The 17,852-nt window shown below is 35.7% G+C and overlaps 1 long non-coding RNA gene across 1 annotated transcript; it reads right to left on the reverse strand.

Annotated features, from left to right (window-relative positions):
• Positions 1 to 441: 441 nt before the first annotated feature.
• On the reverse strand, positions 442 to 5,269 carry LOC134305462 (uncharacterized). The gene is made up of 3 exons (XR_010008540.1): positions 5,214 to 5,269; positions 1,265 to 1,372; positions 442 to 503 (listed from the first exon to the last, which is right to left on the reverse strand). It is a non-coding gene; the product is annotated as an uncharacterized LOC134305462 (long non-coding RNA).
• Between the last annotated feature and the right edge of the window lie 12,583 nt (positions 5,270 to 17,852).

A 17,852-nucleotide genomic window follows, 5' to 3' on the forward strand; every position in this document is an offset into this window, starting at 1 on the left:
ATCTGCTTTGTGTATTTCCTTTTTCAGTAGCAGTACATCACTGCTTTTGTCCCAGTGGTGTAAAGAATGCAACACATCAACAATTTTTAATATATTTAACATATATAGTTATGTTATTCAAACTTCAAAATTCTTTTCTTCCCTACTTGGCAGTATGTTTTTGACCCAGCAGAAAGTCATATTTTTTAGAAAACCCCTCATAATCTAATGAAAAAAGTAAAAAGCTTTTTAAACATGAAAGTGTCTGGTAATTTAATTTAAAAAAGTAGCAGAAATTCTTAAAATTCAAGATTGTCATAATTGTCACTGTCATAAAATAATTAAATATTGTTATTTGGGTTTACAGTAATACCACACCAATGTGATTCACTTTCAGAACATCTTTATTTCACAAATTTGATTTATATTAAAGCAACAACTCAAACAAACAAAGGTTGAACTTGCAGCATGAGTCCCATTTTAATGGAAAGTGTTAAAGTTCAGGCCAGTCCTTGGATTAGCAGCTGAGGACATAAAATCAATTACAAATGTTAATGTCAACACAGGCTCACATGCATCCATTAAAAAACAAAAGTATTCAATTATGTTTAATAGGGATGTAACGATGCACCACAAGAATAGGTTATTCATTTAAGATTAATCAGTATTCACTTTAAACAGCAGAGGGCACTGACGCTATTCACCTCGCCTGGTTGACGGCACTTCACAAAGTTGCCAGGTCCCCGACCAAATTTTCCAGCCAAATTTATTTATGTGAGGACACTTTCTTTATTTGTATCATTCACGTATTTATATCATGATGGATTTGTTTTACAATTTCATTTCAGTTTTTTTTACACAATAAGCATAGTTCGGCATAGTTTGTACCTACTTCAGAAATAAAAGGACATTCATTATTTAGATAAATAAAAGATAAGCACAAATACAGTATTTTATTTAATTTTTTTAAAGAGAAATAATAAAAAGAAACTTTGTCATAATTTGTCTTCAATTTCATTTTGTTTAAAAAAAATTGGGAAAAAAATCACATTGTGAACCCAGTATCGTGAATCGTATCGCATCGTGTGTAGAATGCATTGTTACATCCCTAATGTTTAACATTTTACACTTTTAAATATTACACTGATTGCCACATCCCAGATAGAAAATAAAACCCATAAATAATTCAAGTTAACAATGTTAGGCAGCTCATCTGCTATGGTCGTTTTTTAAAGGTCTGGCAAAATTACAAAAGAAAAAAAATAACAAAAAGAAAGCATAAAACCTTTAGCTTGTGGTTTGGCGGGATTGGCCATACTGGGGTCTTGTCCACAAGTTTCATGAGGACACATTTTGTTTGAAGTGCCACAGTTGGCACAAGGTGCAGCAGAACCTGTAAGAGAAAAGTCGTTATAGGCTAATTCGTTTGCTCATGAGGAACTGTCAGGTTCTTGGCAAGTAATGAGGAACAGTAAAAACAAACAAACAAACATACTTGGGGTGTGTGTTGCATTCATTCCCACAACATGGGTGACTTGCAAATGTTTAAAGGTACAATTGATGCTAGGACATATATTGGGATTTTAGAGAGATATATCCTGGCATCAAGGCAACATCTTTCCTTTCCTGGAGGTCAGTGGTTATTTAAGCAAGACATACCAGGCCTCATTCTGCATATCCTACAATAGTTTGGCTTTGTAGTCACAGAATGCATCATAAAAAAGAGAATCAGTCAATGATCACCATGGAGCAGAAATTCTACTTGCAAAAATTTAACAATTAGTGTCCTCAGTTCTTAGACCATTAAATAATGTAATTAATAGGAAATGTGATGGAACACAATGCTAAGTGCCATAATTCCAACAGGAGAAAGTTGAAGACAAATAGATTAAGAGCAAATAGGATAAAAAGGGATAGATATTATTACTAGCCCTAATTGCCCTGTCCCAACTTTTTTAAAAATATGTTGCAGACCTGACATGCAGGAGTGGATGGATATTAACAAATGAAATGAGGTTCACCAAACAAAACATGAAATATCTCAGGTTTACACTGGGTGTGTTCGAAAACCTGGGGAGCTGCCTTGCTGTCTTACTGTCGACATAGGCAGCTGCCTAAGTAGAGGGGATTCTAATAAGTCATCGACTCATAAGGCATCGAAAACCTGGGGAGCTGCCTTGCTGTCTTACTGTCGACTGCTCAGTAGAGGGGATTCTAATAAGTCATCGACTCATAAGGCATCAAAAACCTGGGGAGCTGCCTTGCTGTCTTACTGTCGACATAAGCAGCTGCCTAAGAGAGGATTCTAATAAGTCATTACATCTCCCTCCGTGTACCAAAAATGGTTCAACTGTCCCTGAACTTGCAAATATATACACTTGTACATGTTTATACAAATTAAAAATCAATGATAATTTATTAACGTTTGAAAATAAGTCCGTTCTTTGCTTTGCATCGTCCGCCGTATTTTTCTATGAGAAAAGTGCCTCTTTGAATGCTGGGATTGTCTCCACTGCTAAGGCAGCATCGGATCCTCACTCGTTCTTGAGTCAAAATAGCGTTGAAATTTTAAGATACAGTAGTGTTCAAAAAAATAGCAGTGATTTTAAAAAAGTGAATAAAGCACAAAATCATTATAATAACTTTTATTTCCATAAATGCAAATGCACTGAAAATACTACACTTTTAATTCTAAATCAAACCAGTTTGTGTTAATCCTTTACAGAAAGTTAAGAAAAATGAATATTAGGCTGTTCAAAATAATAGCAGTGCCAGCATTGTTCTTTAAAAACTCAAAAAATGTATCTATAACATGAAAAAATGTTTGAGGTTTCACTTTACTTTAAATTACTGAACTAATATTTAGTGGCATAACAATTGTTTCTGAGATCTGTGTTGCATGGAGTCGACCAACTTCTGGCACCTCTGAACACGTATTCCAGTCCAGGATGATTAGACTACATTCCACAGTTCTTCTGCAATTTTGGGTTTTGCCTCAAAAAAACGCGTTTCAGATTTCAGCCCACAAGTTCTCTATGGGATTGAAGTCAGGGGATTGGGCTGGCCACTCTATTACCTCAATCTTGTTTGTCTGTAACCAAGATGTTTTGGGTCATTGTCATGTTAAAACACCCATTTTAAGGGCATTTCTTCTTCGACATAGGGCAACATGATCTCCTCAAGTATTCTGATATATTTAAACTGATCCGTGATCCCTCGTATGTGATAAATAGACATAACACCATGGTATGAGAAACATCCCCATATCATAGTTTTGTACCACCATGCTTTACTGTCTTCACAGTGTACTTTGGCTCGAATTCATTGCTCGAGGGTCATCTGACATACTGTCTATGGCCACTTGACCCAAAAAGAACAATTTTGCTTTCACCAGTCCACAAAATGTTGAGCCATTTCTCTTTGGACCAGTCAATGTGTTCTTCGCAAATGTTAACCCATTCAGGACATGTCTTTTTCTTAACAACGGGACTTTGCAAGGAGTTCTTGCTGGTAAATTGGCTTCACTTAATCATCTTCTGTACTCACTGGTAACTTCAGATGTTCCTTGATCTTTCTGGAGGTGATCACTGGCTGAACCTTTGCCATTCTGGCTATTCTTTGATCCATTCAAACAGTAGTTCCATGCTTCCTTCTGCGTCTTTCAGGTTTTGGTTGTCACTTTAAGGCATTTGAGATCATTTTAGCTTATCAGCCTATCATTTGCTGCACTTCTCTGTATGTTTTTTCCCTCTAAAATCAACTTTTTAATCAAAGTACGCTGTTCATCAGAACAATGTCTGGAACAACCCATTTTACCCAGTATTTCAGAAGAAAATGCGCTGTGACCAACCTGTGCAACATTTGCCACCCTCCTACCTTAAATAAGGGCCAAAATTGACACCCATTCTTCTGCAGAATGAATGACTTCACCAATTGAACTCCTCACTGCTATTATTTTGAACAACCCCCTTTCAATCAATGCTTCGATTACTCAGAATGAACGGCATGCATGTCCTAATTGTTGGGTTTGTTTTGTTTTCAATACTCTACTACACTTTCAAGTAAATTTTTTGCTATGTAGAAATAGCATTTCTACTAAAAACTTTGATTTATCAAGTTAATGGTGTTGGACTGCTATTTTTTTGAACACCACTGTACCTTACTAGGATTTCGGACAGCCTTACGTAAAATGCTGTTTATGTAGAGAGCTCCCTAGGTTTTTGAACACACCCACTGTCTGCTATGAAATTATAGTAAAAGTCAATGTAAGATACTGATACATCTCCCTCATTTGCTTTACTGGTAGATGGCCTAATCCAGGATAAAAGAGAGCTGCTACCCGTAGTTCCTTTTCTCTCTGTTTTTGTAACCTTTCTTTTGTTGGCATTATGCTGCAAAATTTGTAAATGAGATAAATCAATGTTGTGCATAATAATCAAGAGTGACTTACTGAATCTCCATAAAGGGGAGAACACAGTATACATCATTTTACTGTTTTCTGACAGAGTTGAAACATTAAACCAAATATACCTCACCAGACTGTCATGTAGCTCAACTTAAGACCTACCTTTGATTTCAAATCAGAAACCCACTTTGGGTAGTTAATGTTAACAATGGGCCTATTATTATGCCAATAAAATCAAATAGACATCTAAATAAAATTTTTCCATTTATTCATAATTTTTTGTATGCTGTTCTATATCATAGAGCATTATATTTAGCCTTCTACATATATTAGTTTGTAATGTTAATTACCTAGCAAAATTATTCCTCATTTGTAAACTGTTGAAGTATAAATGCTTGCATGAAAATAACTCCTTGACTAAAGGTGGCTTTTCCTACTCAGCGTTTGGGCCAGGATGCTGTAATTATAAAATATTGTATGTTTGTATCTATTTTCAACACTTTACTGTGAGAGCTACTTGACATTCTCCTGCACAATGTTTGTGCTCATGCTTTTTTTTCTTCAGGCTTTCACATCAAAATAAGTAAGATTTTAAATGAAACAAAACCAGTGAACTTGTCTAATTTGTAAAACAGTAAAACTGTCTTTAAATTCTTTGTCTGTCTGTCTGTCTGCTGCAGTTTGTCCCCCTCCCCCTTCATTAAACATGACAAACATCAGTAAACAGCTGGACGAGGCTTTGAAATCACGTATTTCATGACTCATGAGTACAAAACGTGTAGGCCATGCGTTATGCATGGATGCCCTTTGTATGAAACACTGTCATTACCTGTCTGTCTGATGCTGCGGGTCAGAGGAGAAGTGTGTAGCAGCGGTTTGGCCTGGCACTCAGCACTGCATGAGTGCTAACCGGAGGAGGAGGAGGAAGGGGCAAGACGGGAGCTTGTGCGCGCCGCGGATCAGATCGGGGCAGAATTCTCACAAGAACTCAAATAAATGCCCGTCAGATATCAAAGCACTTTTGGGGGGAATTGATGACAGAGAGGGTCATTTTTATTTTTAAATATTGATGAATGTAGAAAAAAACTGGGCTCCAGCAGAAAGGGCACTTTTCTCATCCATGGCAAAAGGGCAGGTGCTTGAGCACCACTAGGGGTCTATCTGTGCACGTGCCTGCTGTTAGAGCAACAACATCAGGGTCGGAATCCCACATCAGGTCACCTGAGAAGAGATTTTAACTGGTTACACTGGGTTGTAGGCAGCTAAATCTAACTTATAAAATTACAAAAACATTAATTAAAAATTTTGTTTAGCATTTCCTGTGTACATCCTACAACAGTGTGGCTTCATGGTCAGTTCTGTTTTCTAGCAAATCATTTGGATTTAATTGCCAGAACGAAGTATGTTTTGCTCTTTGGTAAATGGAAACATCAATTATTGCTGTAAAACTTTTAACCACCTTGTGTCTATATACACTCAAACTGAAAACACTTTAGTGAAGGATCTTGCTAGTAGTGGTGTGCGATACTGCAAAATTTGGTATCGATCCGATACCAAGTAAATACAGGACCAGTATCGCAGATACCGATACCAATACTTTTTACTTATAAAGCAGCTTATTTACTTTCATGTAGGGAGGAGCAGTGTGTCATGAGGTGAATGTATCATCAATATGCTTTGACGACTGAATAATTTTGTGTTATTTAATTATTTAACTAATTATTTAGTTAATTTTAACTGGTTACACTGGGTTGTAGGCAGCTAAATCTAACTTATGAAATTCTAAAAAAAAAAGCATTAATTAAAATTGTCATAACAATGTGTGGTACATGAAATTTGATATAAGTCTGTTTGATATGATCATTTAATTCTATTTTTTTAAACGGCATGCTTTTGTAATAAAATGTGTGCACTGTATTAATAAACTTAATTTATACAGATAATCCTGTGTTATTTTCTTTGTTTTGCTGCTCTGGTCAGAATGCTCTGGTCTGCTGAGCAGGAACCGAGCCCTAACCTCTGCTGCCAGACCGACTTCCACACTCCAAACCCACACGTCTATGTCCCTCTATGTCTCTTCACAAGGGAAACCTTCTCTCAAGAGTTGCTGTAAAGCTGGAATCATTTTATTAATATAATTGCTGTAAAGAGTGAAGACACACGGAATTCTGTTGACAATTAAAGCATTTCTGTTTGGCCCTAGTTTCTACATTGTTCAAAGAAAAAGACAAGGTACAAAATATTGTAAAGTATTTTTTTTTTTATAAAACACTATCCCAATCATCCAGTCTTCTTTAAAATGGCTTTTTTTTTAGCACTGATTTTGTTTCATTGCTACCATTAAATAAATCCTAATTTTACATAGTCTGTTAATGTTTGTGGTGTCATGAACACAGACCTTAATTGATAACATTTACATTTATATTTTAAGCATTTAGCAGATGCCTTTATCCAAAGCGACTTACAATTGAGACAGTATACATTGCAAGCAATTGAGGGTTAAGGGCCTTGCTCAAGGGCCCAACAGTGGCAACCTGGCTGATGCAGGGCTTGAATCAACTTCAGTTTGAGTGTAAATAGACACAAGCTGGTTAAATTTGCCAGTAGGGTGCACCAGTGATGAACTGTGATTATAACCTTATTTAGCTTAAAATAACATTTACAGTACATGTGTAATGTTACATTTTGCTGTATGACAAAACATATTTACCCTGCAAAAACAGAGTCCTTTTGGCATAGAATAATTAAATAGAATGCCTTTGTCATATAACAATATATATTTTTGGATTAGTCATGCAATAGTTTACTGTGTTATTTTTATGTTAAACATGTAGTTAGTTATGAGGAACATCTGAGGAACTTTGTCTGCAGAAAGTAACATCACTGTTCATTCTTTTCCTGTTACAGAATTATGAAGCTCCTGCTTGTGACTCTGGTTCTTTCTCTGCTTTTGGTGGAGGGTGAGTGATTTAAGCTTTAAAAAAGTACATAATGATGCACTAATTATGACTCTTACACACCTATAGACTCATATTGAGGCCTATTGACTTTAAAATGTAAAAACTAATGCAGTACTTGAGTTCCTTTTTATAAGTACTGTAACTTACTTCTACACAACACAATTAGAGAACACTTTTACTTAAACTTGAAGTTTTATTTGATACCCTACCTAACTCTTTGGCTGTAATTTTGGCTTTCAAAAGCATGCTTGCATATGGATCTACATTTTTGCAATGGAAGGTGTTCCTGAGGCCCTGCATTGCACTCATCATAGCTGATGATCATCATATTCAACATCATCACCCACTGTTGCTTGTATAAAGTAGAACATATTCCACACAATGCCATTAACTTGCCACAACCTGCCTGTTGAATGTGATCCATTTATAAAATTATTATTATACAATTATAAAACGGATAGTTCCGGTCCTAAAATCTGATTGGCTGAGCCGCGTTCGAAGCTGTTGTAAAATCCCCGATAAACGCACACCTATGACCACCTCACATCATTCCATATTAATACGCCACTGAAAAGAAAAAAAATAATGTTATGTTCGCCCTCATGTTGCCTAGCAACACTGTTAATCGAACTACCTTGCGTCGCGGAAGAATGCTTTATTAAAGCAATAAGCCACGAGAGGCCGTGCATTACTGTGATTTTAGCACGGGGATGACGTTTTTGTTCTAAAACTTCTTTCCCCGTGCTAAAATCATAACAGTAATGCACGGTCTCGAGTGGCTTATTACTTTTATAAAACGGCGGTCAACATGAAATATAATAAATACAACAATGTTTAATTCATAAATGTATTTATTGTGTATAAACTTACAATAAAGCATTCTTCCGCAACGCAAAATAGTTCGATTAACAGTGTTGCTAGGCAACATGAGGGCGAAAATAACATTAACTTTTCCTATTCAGTGGCGTATTAATATGGAATGATGTGAGGTGGTCCTAGGTGTGCGTTTATCTGGGATTTTACAACGGCTTCGAACGCGGCTCAGCCAATCAGATTTTAGGACCGGAACTATCCGTTTTATAATGTAAGTTTATACACAATAAATACATTTATGAATTAAACATTGTTGTATTTATTGTATTTTATGTTGACCGCCGTTTTATAAAAGCAATAAGCCACTCGAGACCGTGCGTTACTGCTATGATTTTAGCACGGGATAAAAGTCATTCCCGTGCTAAAATCACAGTAACGCACGGCCTATCGTGGCTTATTGCTTTATTATATCAATTTCTTATGTGCTTACTTTGTTACAGGTTCTGCTCTTCAGTGTGTCAAGCGTGATGTGAATGACCTCACATGTACATCTGAAACTTGCACTTATGGAAACATATGCATGAAGACAGCAGTAAATACCATGACTGCCCGTGGTATGTTTTATTATTAAGACATTTTTATATAGCTTTTACTCTGTAGTTGACTATATGTAGTTTTCTGTAAGGAAATTGTTTAAACTATATGGTTTGATGGTGGAGTAACAAGAAGAGTGTGTAAAGGTCAGGTTCCTAATCTACAACCCCAAATCAGAAAAAGTTGGGACAGCATGAAAAATGTAAATAATAAAAAATACTAAATTTCTTACATTTACTTTGACTTTTATTTGATTGCAGACAGTATGAACCTGAGATATTTCATGTTTTGTCTGCTCAACTTCATTTCATTTATTAATAAACATCCATTCCTGCATTTCTTAAGATGTCGTCGTTGTCGCTTTTTTTGTTTCAAAATTCTGTGTGATGGTCCATCTTAGATGCCTCAGAGCCCAGAGAAGTCAGCAGTCTAATTGCTCTTCTTTGCTTTTTTCTGATGCAACCCTCTTTATTTTTATCTAATCTTGGGCTTGTCACTGAGAGCTTACTGACAACTGCACCTCTGAATGGCTACACTGTTCAGCACAATAATCCTAAAACTAGCCTATCATGTCTGTGTAGATGCCTGGTCGGCCAAAAGCACAGCTGGGATTTGAAGCCGGACCTCAGTGATGAATGGCTAGCATTACTCTAAATTTGACTTTTTAAATAGTTTGCAAAATGATGACATGAGCTATATAACTGTTTAAAAAGCTCGCATTATGCTAAAGCATTATGTTCTATGATTCAGAATGACTGATTATTTTCTTTTTCTTTCTCTAGCTTTAAATAAATGCACCACTCTGACTGAATGTGTTATCAGAGGGAGCGTTTGCTGCAAGACCGACCTCTGCAACAAATAATCACTAATACTGAATTATACTTCTAAACTGAGAAACATTCCATTTTTATACTGATAATGTAAATAAAACAGTTTAATTGTACAATAAAGATCTGCACGTACTTCAGTTGGTCCATTCTACAATTGTATCATTTGTAAATGGTATTGTAGTTATAACATGTTAGTGTGTTGTACTGTAATAAGTGTATTAGATGTAGCAGTGTTGTTGGAATTTTAAAGACCTTAATGCTAAGGCAAGACAAGTGCCAACAGCATTCTCTTATTAGAAAGTGTCTATTGATAAATAAATAACATTGTGTGGCTACAGACAGTGCTAACAGGGTAAAAGATCCCAACAGCACGGTGGCACCTGCTACACTCATATCAGGACAACACACACTACCATGTCATTACCATGATTGTGGTTTTGCAGATATATGAATGGTCCATAACTTTTTAAGTTGGGGTCCTGTAGGAGTTTATTTTATGAATGGAGTAGAGTACACAGAGCAACAAACTCTTTCATGCATGCAAGGCATGTATAAACGTGGTTAAATTAAATGTTAACACAGCATTAGATAAACAACAGTTATTCAACTGTATTCAATCAAGAATAGCTCATTTGAGCACCTTGCATAGTTCTGAAAGAGAATACAAAATAAGTCACATAATAACAGCATTACATACACTTAAACTTTAAACTTTTAAAGAAATTAAAACTAAAACCACACATTACTAACCTTAGGCGTTCCACTAAACGAGTCAAAAACAGGTGTGCGCATGCTCGGTAGGACAAATCGATGGGTAGGATAAATCTACAGAGCACCCGCTGCTCGTTTAGGACAGTAACTGCAGAGCGATATGTGCTTTCACGTCCAAGTCTCAAAAAGTCTCCAATAAAAATCACTTTTTTGAAAAAAAGTCGCTGGGGGGTCTGAAAACTCACTAAATAAAGCCGCTAAGTTGGCAACACTGGTTACGAAGTACTTAGCATCACAAACATTTTGGGAAATGCACCCCAGATCTTGGTTCAACATTTGTCTGACAGGGAACTTGCTTCTGGGCCATATCTTTCCCAGTCCATGAAATATTGGTTGTTCCCTTTTACCAGACACAATTAAACAATAATTGAACATACACATTTAGTAAATATACTGTAAATCTATATACAGTACATGTAAATATATTGTGACAATATACAGTACACGTGAGTACATAATTATTTAGTACTACTACAAATAGAGATTGATGTGATTCAACATTTGTTTATTTAGTGGAGGTGGTTAAAGGAAACAATGCGTTTGCAGTGCAAATAGATTTTGCTCTTTGGTAAATTGAAACATCAATTATTGCTGTTAAGTATCTTATGTCTATACACACTCAAACTGAAAACACTTTAGTAAATGATCTTGCTAACTTGGTGACCCTTGACAGAAGATTTAAGTTGCAGGCTTTTAGATGTGATCCTGCTCTGTGTGCATCTGATGTTGAATCACAGGTGGTTCCTGGAGTCAGCCATCTTACGTGCTTCTGTTAACCTTAAGTGTTAACTTTATAACCCAAAGAGGGTTATACTAGAATCTTAAAGTTTCAACATGAACATAAACACTGTTTCACAACTGTTTGACAGTCCAGCCTCCAAGATGCTGTAATTTCTGAACCTGTAGGTCTCTGTATAACCTGCAGGTAACATCAGGATTATGGACAAACCAAAATGATTTGATGACATTTTAAATAAATACAGTAACCCTGCTAATTTTTATAAATTGTTTGACTCTAAAGACTGTAACCAATACGTTTTCTTATAACAACAAGTTAATATTTCGGGGGTTTAGTATTTCATTTATACAGAGGCCTACAGGTTCAGAAATTACAGCATCTAAGAGGCTGGACTGTCAAACAGTTGTGGAACAGTGTTCATGTTCATGTTGAAACTTTAATCCAATCTCCCAAAATGAACTAACTGCGTTGATTAAATCATCAAAGTCATCATCGTGTATACTCGATCCTGTTCCAACTCGTTTACTTAAAGATTTACTCCCAGCCATTGTAGATCCCCTGCTTACATTAATCAATGCATCCCTTAGCCTTGGGTACATACCTAAGTTGTTTAAAAGTGCTGTTATTAAACCCCTGATTAAAAAACCTAACCTTGATCCACATGTTTTATCTAATTATAGGCCAATTTCAAACCTTCCTTTTGTCTCTATGATATTAGAAAAAGTCGTTTCCAAACAATTACTGTATGTTCTTATTTGAATGAAAATTGTATTCATGAAAAATTGCAATCTGGTTTTAGACCCAAGCATAGTACCGAAACCGCATTAATTAGAGTAGTTAACAAGTTGTTAATGTCTTCTGATAATGGATGTGTCTCTTTTCTTGTTCTATTAGATCTTAGTGCAGCATTTGTTACGGTCGATCATAACATTTTACTGGAGAGGCTAGAAAATACAGTAGGTGTTAAAGGACTCGCACTCTCTTGGTTTCAATCATATTTGACTGACCGCTCTCAATTGGTTTATGTAAATCATAAATGCTCGGAAACTACAAAAGTGTGGTGTTCCACAAGGGTCGGTACTGGGACCGCTATTATTTACACTCTATAACTTAATTCAGATAAAACAGAGGTTTTACTTGTTGGCTCTAAAGCTGCAAGAGACAAGTTGTCTAACCTGGTGCTAAACCTAAACACTTTCTCTGTTAATCCCAGCCCAGATGTAAAAAACTGTCACACTAGGTTCAGATCTTTCCTTTGATACACACGTCAATAATATTACTAGAGTTGCTTTCTATCATTTAATAATAATAATCATTTGCATAATATTTCTAAAATAAGAAATATACTATCTGTTAATGACACCGAAAAACTGATCCATGCGTTTATAACTTCTCGGTTGGATTATCGTAATGCTCTTCTAACTGGATGCTCTGGTAGATCCATAAACAAACTCCAGTTAGTTCAAAATACAGCAGCTCCAGTGCTAACTAGAACTAAAAAATTTGATCATATTAGTCCTGTTCTATAATCTCTACACTGGCTGCCAGTTAAATTCTGCATTGATTACAAAATACTTTTACTAACCTATAAAGCGCTACATGGTCTGGCTCCACAGTATCTGAGTGAACTTATTAATCACTACAACCCACTTCGCCCACAAGATGCAGGGTTACTTATAGTTCCTAGAATTAAAAAGATCAGGGCTGGTGGAAGAGCATTTTCTTACAAAGCTCCACAACTTTGGAATAATCTTCCTGCCTCTGTTCGGGATTCGGACACAGTCTCAATGTTTAAGTCTAGACTGAAAACATATTTATTTTCTCAGGCTTTTGACTAGTGTAGACAAGGGTGCAGAGCTTGGGGACTTGGACACTTTTTGGATAGAATAATCAAATACAATGCCTCTATTTGTCATATATAGATATATATTTTTGGATTAGTCATGCAATAGGTACTGAGAAAACTGTGTTATTTTTATGTTAAACATGTAGTTAGTAATAAGGAACATCAGAAGAACTTTGTCTGCAGAAAGTAACATCACTGTTCCTTTTATATGTTACAGAATTATGAAGCTCCTGCTTGTGACTCTGGTTCTTTCTCTGCTTTTGGTGGAGGGTGAGTGATTTAAGCTTTAAAAAAGTACATAATGATGAACTAATTATGACTCTTACACCCCTACAGGCTCATATTCAAGCCTATTGGCTTCAAAATGTAAAAACTAACGCAGTACTTGTACCTTTTCATCAAGTAACTTTCTTACTTCTACACAACACATTTAGAGGACACTTTTGCTTTAACGTGAGTTTTTATTTGATACCCTACCAAACTATTTGGCTGAAATTTTGGCCTTTAAAAGCATGCTTGTATATGGATTAAGTCTGGCCAGGTCAGATTTTATACGGTCCGCGTCTTAAATTGTATTATTTGTGGCCCACCAGCACAGTCAAACAAAAATAATAAATCATACAAATTTAATAATAAATCATACAAATTTAATTTAATTTAACATTGTTCTTCGTGATACACTGTAACTGTTAAAAAAGCTCGCATTATGCTAAAGCATTATGTTCTATGATTCAGAATGACTGATTATTTTCTTTTTCTTTCTCTAGCTTTAAATAAATGCACCACTCTGACTGAATGTGTTATCAGAGGGAGCGTTTGCTGCAAGACCGACCTCTGCAACAAATAATCACTAATACTGAATTATACTTCTAAACTGAGAAACATTCCATTTTTATACTGATAATGTAAATAAAACAGTTTAATTGTACAATAAAGATCTGCACGTACTTCAGTTGGTCCATTCTACAATTGTATCATTTGTAAATGGTATTGTAGTTATAACATGTTAGTGTGTGTTGTACTGTAATAAGTGTATTAGATGTAGCTAGCAGTGTTGTTGGAATTTTAAAGACCTTAATGCTAAGGCAAGACAAGTGCCAACAGCATTCTCTTATTAGAAAGTGTCTATTGATAAATAAATAACATTGTGTGGCTACAGACAGTGCTAACAGGGTAAAAGATCCCAACAGCACGGTGGCACCTGCTACACTCATATCAGGACAACACACACTACCATGTCATTACCATGGTTGTGGTTTTGCAGATATATGAATGGTCCATAACTTTTTAAGTTGGGGTCCTGTAGGAGTTTATTTTATGAATGGAGTAGAGTACACAGAGCAACAAACTCTTTCGTGCATGCAAGGCATGTATAAACGTGGTTAAATTAAATGTTAACACAGCATTAGATAAACAACAGTTATTCAACTGTATTCAATCAAGAATAGCTCATTTGAGCACCTTGCATAGTTCTGAAAGAGAATACAAAATAAGTCACATAATAACGGCATTACATACACTTAAACTTTAAACTTTTAAAGAAATTAAAACTAAAACCACACATTACTAACCTTAGGCGTTCCACTAAACGAGTCAAAAACAGGTGTGCGCATGCTCGGTAGGACAAATCGATGGGTAGGATAAATCTACAGAGCACCCACTGCTCGTTTAGGACAGTAACTGCAGAGCGATATGTGCTTTCACGTCCAAGTCTCAAAAAGTCTCCAATAAAAATCACTTTTTTGAAAAAAAGTCGCTGGGGGGTCTGAAAACTCACTAAATAAAGCCGCTAAGTTGGCAACACTGGTTACGAAGTACTTAGCATCACAAACATTTTGGGAAATGCACCCCAGATCTTGGTTCAACATTTGTCTGACAGGGAACTTGCTTCTGGGCCATATCTTTCCCAGTCCATGAAATATTGGTTGTTCCCTTTTACCAGACACAATTAAACAATAATTGAACATACACATTTAGTAAATATACTGTAAATCTATATACAGTACATGTAAATATATTGTGACAATATACAGTACACGTGAGTACATAATTATTTAGTACTACTACAAATAGAGATTGATGTGATTCAACATTTGTTTATTTAGTGGAGGTGGTTAAAGAAAACAATGCGTTTGCAGTGCAAATAGATTTTGCTCTTTGGTAAATTGAAACATCAATTATTGCTGTTAAGTATCTTATGTCTATACACACTCAAACTGAAAACACTTTAGTAAATGATCTTGCTAACTTGGTGACCCTTGACAGAAGATTTAAGTTGCAGGCTTTTAGATGTGATCCTGCTCTGTGTGCATCTGATGTTGAATCACAGGTGGTTCCTGGAGTCAGCCATCTTACGTGCTTCTGTTAACCTTAAGTGTTAACTTTATAACCCAAAGAGGGTTATACTAGAATCTTAAAGTTTCAACATGAACATAAACACTGTTTCACAACTGTTTGACAGTCCAGCCTCCAAGATGCTGTAATTTCTGAACCTGTAGGTCTCTGTATAACCTGCAGGCAACATCAGGATTATGGACAAACCAAAATGATTTGATGACATTTTAAATAAATACAGTAATCCTGCTAATTTTTATAAATTGTTTGACTCTAAAGACTGTAACCAATTCGTTTTCTAATAACAACAAGTTAATATTTCGGGGGTTTAGTATTTCATTTATACAGAGGCCTACAGGTTCAGAAATTACAGCATCTAAGAGGCTGGACTGTCAAACAGTTGTAGAACAGTGTTCATGTTCATGTTGAAACTTTAATCCAATCTCCCAAAATGAACTAACTGCGTTGATTAAATCATCAAAGTCATCATCGTGTATACTCGATCCTGTTCCAACTCGTTTACTTAAAGATTTACTCCCAGCCATTGTAGATCCCCTGCTTACATTAATCAATGCATCCCTTAGCCTTGGGTACATTCCTAAGTTGTTTAAAAGTGCTGTTATTAAACCTCTGATTAAAAAACCTAACCTTGATCCACATGTTTTATCTAATTATAGGCCAATTTCAAACCTCCCTTTTGTCTCTAAGATATTAGAAAAAGTCGTTTCCAAACAATTACTGTATGTTCTTATTTGAATGAAAATTGTATTCATGAAAAATTGCAATCTGGTTTTAGACCCAAGCATAGTACCGAAACCGCATTAATTAGAGTAGTTAACAAGTTGTTAATGTCTTCTGATAATGGATGTGTCTCTTTTCTTGTTCTATTAGATCTTAGTGCAGCATTTGATACGGTCGATCATAACATTTTACTGGAGAGGCTAGAAAATACAGTAGGTGTTAAAGGACTCGCACTCTCTTGGTTTCAATCATATTTGACTGACCGCTCTCAATTGGTTTATGTAAATCATAAATGCTCGGAAACTACAAAAGTGTGGTGTTCCACAAGGGTCGGTACTGGGACCGCTATTATTTACACTCTATAACTTAATTCAGATAAAACAGAGGTTTTACTTGTTGGCTCTAAAGCTGCAAGAGACAAGTTGTCTAACCTGGTGCTAAACCTAAACACTTTCTCTGTTAATCCCAGCCCAGATGTAAAAAACTGTCACACTAGGTTCAGATCTTTCCTTTGATACACACGTCAATAATATTACTAGAGTTGCTTTCTATCATTTAATAATAATAATCATTTGCATAATATTTCTAAAATAAGAAATATACTATCTGTTAATGACACCGAAAAACTGATCCATGCGTTTATAACTTCTCGGTTGGATTATCGTAATGCTCTTCTAACTGGATGCTCTGGTAGATCCATAAACAAACTCCAGTTAGTTCAAAATACAGCAGCTCCAGTGCTAACTAGAACTAAAAAATTTGATCATATTAGTCCTGTTCTATAATCTCTACACTGGCTGCCAGTTAAATTCCGCATTGATTACAAAATACTTTTACTAACCTATAAAGCGCTACATGGTCTGGCTCCACAGTATCTGAGTGAACTTATTAATCACTACAACCCACTTCGCTCACAAGATGCAGGGTTACTTATAGTTCCTAGAATTAAAAAGATCACGGCTGGTGGAAGAGCATTTTCTTACAAAGCTCCACAACTTTGGAATAATCTTCCTGCCTCTGTTCGGGATTCGGACACAGTCTCAATGTTTAAGTCTAGACTGAAAACATATTTATTTTCTCAGGCTTTTGACTAGTGTAGACAAGGGTGCAGAGCTTGGGGACTTGGACACTTTTTGGATAGAATAATCAAATACAATGCCTCTATTTGTCATATATAGATATATATTTTTGGATTAGTCATGCAATAGGTACTGAGAAAACTGTGTTATTTTTATGTTAAACATGTAGTTAGTAATAAGGAACATCAGAAGAACTTTGTCTGCAGAAAGTAACATCACTGTTCCTTTTATATGTTACAGAATTATGAAGCTCCTGCTTGTGACTATGGTTCTTTCCCTGCTTTTGGTGGAGAGTAAGTGATTTAAGCTTTAAAAAAAGTACAAAATGATGCACTAATTATGACTCTTAATGAATTATGACACTTGCATAAACTAGAGGTTTTATTTGATGCCATATCTATTCTTGGCTGAAATGTTGGCCTTCATAAGCATGCTTGTATATGGAATAAGTACTCTAAATTGAAACCTTTTCCAATGGAAGGAGTGCTTGAGGCCCTGCATTGCACTGCATCCCTGCATCATCATAGCCGATATAGCTTTATATTCAACATCATCACTGTTGCTTGTATAAAGTAGAATATATCCCAAATTATGCCATGAACTTCCTGTCTGTTGAATGTGATCCATTTATAAAACTCTCTGCAATCTGACATTTAATGTCTTTAACAAAAACTGCAAATATATAATTTTTATGTGATAACTTATGTGCTACAGGTTCTGCTCTTCAATGTTACTGTGATTATTATCAGGATACATGTATT

The sequence above is a fragment of the Trichomycterus rosablanca genome, unplaced genomic scaffold (assembly GCF_030014385.1).
Source record: "Trichomycterus rosablanca isolate fTriRos1 unplaced genomic scaffold, fTriRos1.hap1 scaffold_139, whole genome shotgun sequence".
Taxonomy (NCBI): Eukaryota; Metazoa; Chordata; class Actinopteri; order Siluriformes; family Trichomycteridae; genus Trichomycterus; species Trichomycterus rosablanca.